The 4,197-nt window shown below is 42.7% G+C and overlaps 1 non-coding gene across 1 annotated transcript; it reads right to left on the bottom strand.

Moving 5' to 3' along the window:
* Positions 1-921: 921 nt before the first annotated feature.
* LOC130977660 (small nucleolar RNA R71) lies at positions 922-1,029 on the bottom strand. Its single transcript, XR_009085344.1, has one exon. It is a non-coding gene; the product is annotated as a small nucleolar RNA R71 (small nucleolar RNA).
* Positions 1,030-4,197: the final 3,168 nt, after the last annotated feature.

Here is a 4,197-nt window from a genome sequence, read left to right on the forward strand (position 1 = left end):
CTTAGCCCCAAGCCTCACCAAAGCTCCTCAAGCAACACCAATCTCCCAATTGTGCACCAAAACCATCAAATGCACTAACATAACCAATATGACATACATACATCAACCTAGGGCTCATAAAAATGACAAATCACAAGGGTTTGAGTACTTCTTACCTCAGCCCATATGAAGTAGGGATAGAACTCACTTAGAATCCATGTTGGAGTATCCCTAAACACCCAAAATCACAAGATTTCAACACTAACTTCCCAAAAACGTGTAACAGTGGGGAAATTCGAAAACTGGGCAGAGATGAATAGAATACTCACCACAAAACTTAGATAGAATTGTAGAGGATGAGAAGAGCGACGCGTGGCCACAAACGGCTCGTCAATCGGAGCTCTGTAGCTCAAGTTATGGTGGTTTGAAGATCAAAGAGAGTTAGGTTTTCTCTCTTCTCTTCTCTCTTCTCTATTTCAGCGCCCCAACCTCTCTTTTAGGGTAAAATGAGCTGAAATGTTCATAACTAATGTTTATATATGTTGGGTCTTAGGCCCACTTAGGCCCAGTTCACTTATTTTTGTCCGTTGGCCCAATTTTGGACCAAAACCTTTAAGATTAGCGCTCTAAATCACACTTCAAATATTTCTACCTCCCCTAATTATAATTCCTCATTTCTTAATCTTATTTACTCATAATCAATTTTCTCAGCTGCAGTACCAGACAGGTCTCAGCCGGTACTGCCGGTCAAAATTCCACTGCGCGCTTTTACACAGGAAACTATGTCTTCCGACTCGGAAAAATTCACTGAATCCAAATATCACATTGAAATCATCAAATTCCAATCGCCAAATCTTCCAACCATATTCGCTCCTACTTAACTCATTATTTAATTAATTTCGGTTAGACCGGGTATTACACTTTCCACCTCAAAAATTGAGTAAGCTTAGAGTGGAAGTCCAAACCTTCAGACAGAAGGATGGAGAATCCCTCTATGAAGCTTGAGAAAGATACAAACAATTGATCAGAAAATGTCCTTCTGACATGCTTTCTGAATGGAGCATCATAGGTATTTTCTATGATGGTCTCTCTGAACTATCCAAGATGTCTTTGGATAGCTCTGCTGGAGGATCTCTTCATCTGAAGAAGACGCCTACAGAAGCTCAAGAGCAGATTAAAATGGTTGCAAATAACCAATTCATGTACACTTCTGAAAGGAATCCTGTAAACAATGGGACTAATCAGAAGAAAGGAGTTCTTGAGATTGATACTCTGAATGCCATATTGGCTCAGAACAAGATATTGACTCAACAAGTCAATTTGATTTCTCAAAGTCTGTCTGGAATGCAAAATGCACCTGGCAGTACTAAGGATGCTTCATCTGAAGAAGAAGCTTATGATCCTGAGAACCCTTCAATGGAAGAGGTGAATTACATGGGTGAACCCTATGGAAACACCTATAATTCTTCATGGAGAAATCACCCAAATTTCTCATGGAAGGATCAACAGAGACCTCAACAAGGTTTCAACAACAATAATGGTGGAAGAAACAGGTTTAGCAATGGCAAGCCTTTTCCATCATCTTCTCAGCAACAGACAGAGAATTCTAAGCAGAACCACTCTGACTTAGCAACCATGGTCTCTGATCTAATCAAAATCACTCAAAGTTTCATGACTGAAACAAGGTCCTCCATTAGGAATTTGGAGGCACAAGTGGGACAGCTGAGCAAGAAAATTACTGAACTCCCTCCTAGTACTCTTCCAAGCAACACAGAAGAAAATCCAAAAGGAGAGTGCAAGGCCATCAACATGGCCGAATTTGGAGAGGAAGGAGAGGAAGTGAACGCCACTGAGGAAGACCTCAATGGGCGTGCACTGACCTCCACTGAGTTCCCCAATGAGGAACCATGGGAATCTGAGGCTCGAAATGAGACCATAGAGATTCCATTGGACTTACTTCTGCCTTTCATGAGCTCTGATGAGTATTCTTCCTCTGAAGAGGATGAGTATGTCACTGAAGAGCAAGTTGCTAAATACCTTGGAGCAATCATGAAGCTAAATAACAAGTTATTTGGAAATGAGACTTGGGAGGATGAACCCCCTTTGCTCACCAAAGAATTGGATGACTTGTCTAGGCAGAAATTACCTCAAAAGAGGCAGGACCCTGGGAAGTTCTCCATACCTTGTACCATAGGCACCATGACCTTCAAGAAGGCTCTGTGTGACTTAGGGTCAAGTGTAAACCTCATGCATCTCTCTGTAATGGAGAAGCTAGGGATCTTTGAAGTGCAAGCTGCAAGAATCTCACTAGAGATGGCAGACAATTCAAGAAAACAAGCTCATGGACTTGTAGAGGATGTTTTGGTGAAGATTGAAGACCATTACATCCCTACTGATTTCATAGTCCTAGAGACTGGGAAGTGCATGGATGAATCTATCATCCTTGGCAGACCCTTCCTAGCCACAGCAAAGGCTGTGATTGATGTTGATGGAGGTGAACTGATCATTCAAGCGAATGAAGAATCCTTTGTGTTTAAGGCTCAAGGATATCCCTCTGTCACCATGGAGAGGAAGCATGAAGAGCTTCTCTCAAATCAAAGCCAAACAGAGCCCCCACAGTCAAACTCTAAGTTTGGTGTTGGGAGGCCACAACCAAACTCTAAGTTTGGTGTTGAACCCCCACATTCAAACTCTAAGTTTGGTGTTGGGAGGTTCCAACATTGCTCTGAGCATTTGTGAGGCTCCATGAGATCCCTCTGTCAAGCTATTGACAATAAAGAAGCGCTTGTTGGGAGGCAACCCAATGTCATATTTTATCTATTTTCCTTTGTTATTTTATGTTTTTTTGTAGGTTGGTGATCATGAGAAGTCACAAAATCAATTGAAAAAGCAAAAACAGAATGAAAAACAGGAAGAAAAATAGCACACCCTGGAGGAAGAACCTACAGGTGTTTAAACGCCAGTAAGGCTAGCAGATGGGCGTTTAACGCCCAGTCTAGCACCATTCTGGGCGTTTAACGCCAGAAAGGGGCACCAGACTGGCGTTAAACGCCAGGAAAGGGCAAGAACCTGGCGTTAAACGCCAGAAATGGGCACCAGCCCGGCGTTTAACGCCAGAATTGGCTCAGAACGCGTTTTTGCATGCCATTTGGTGCAGGGATGACTTTTCCTTGACACCACAGGATCTGTGGACCCCACAGGATCCCCACCAACCCCACCACTCTCTCTTCTTCTTCACCCATTCACCAATCACCTCAATACCTCTTCCCCAAAAAAACCCTTCACCTATCAAATCCCATCTTTCTCTTCACCACTCACATCCATCCTTCATAAAACCCCACCTACCTCACCCTTCAAATTCAAACCACTTCTCACCCTCTTTGGCCGAACACAAAGCCATTCCCTTCTTTCTCATTTCTTCTTCTTCTACTCTCTTCTCTCTTCTTTTGCTCGAGGACGAGCAAACCTTTTAAGTTTGGTGTGGTAAAAGCATTGCTTTTTGTTTTTCCATAACCATTTATGGCATCCAAGGCCGGAGAAACCTTTAGAAAGAGGAAAGGGAAGGCAAAAGCTTTCACCTCCGAGTCATGGGAGATGGAGAGATTCATCTCAAGGGTGCATCAAGACCACTTCTATGAAGTTGTGGCCATGAAGAAGGGTCAACTTTGATCAAAGGTTAGACCAAGTCCTCATAGACATTTGTGAAGAGGGCGTTCAATGAAAGAGAGATTCAAGAGGGAAGCCGGTTCAACTGAGAAAGGCATGACCTCAAGCCCATCACTAAGAAAAGGATGGAGCAAACAAGAGACCCCAATCATCATGAAATCCCTGAGATACCTCAAGGGATGCACTTTCCTCCACAAGACTATTGGGAGCAAATTAAACACCTCCCTAGGAAAGTTGAGTTCCAACATAGGACAACTAAGGGTGGAGCACCAAGAACACTCCATTCTCCTCCATGAAATTAGAGAAGATCAAAGAATCATGAGAAAGGAGCAACAAAGGCAAGGAAGAGATATTGAGGAGCTCAAGCACTCCATAAGACCTTCAAGAGGAAGAACAAGCCGCCATCACTAAGGTGGACCCGTTCTTTAATCTCCTTGTTCTTTATTTTCTTGTTTTTCGAAATTTTCATGCTTATGTTTGTCTATGTTTGTGTCTTATGATCATTAGTGTCTTAGTGTCTATGCCTTAAAGTTATGAATGTCCTATGAATCC

The sequence above is a fragment of the Arachis stenosperma genome, chromosome 4 (assembly GCF_014773155.1).
Source record: "Arachis stenosperma cultivar V10309 chromosome 4, arast.V10309.gnm1.PFL2, whole genome shotgun sequence".
Classification (NCBI taxonomy): domain Eukaryota; kingdom Viridiplantae; phylum Streptophyta; class Magnoliopsida; order Fabales; family Fabaceae; genus Arachis; species Arachis stenosperma.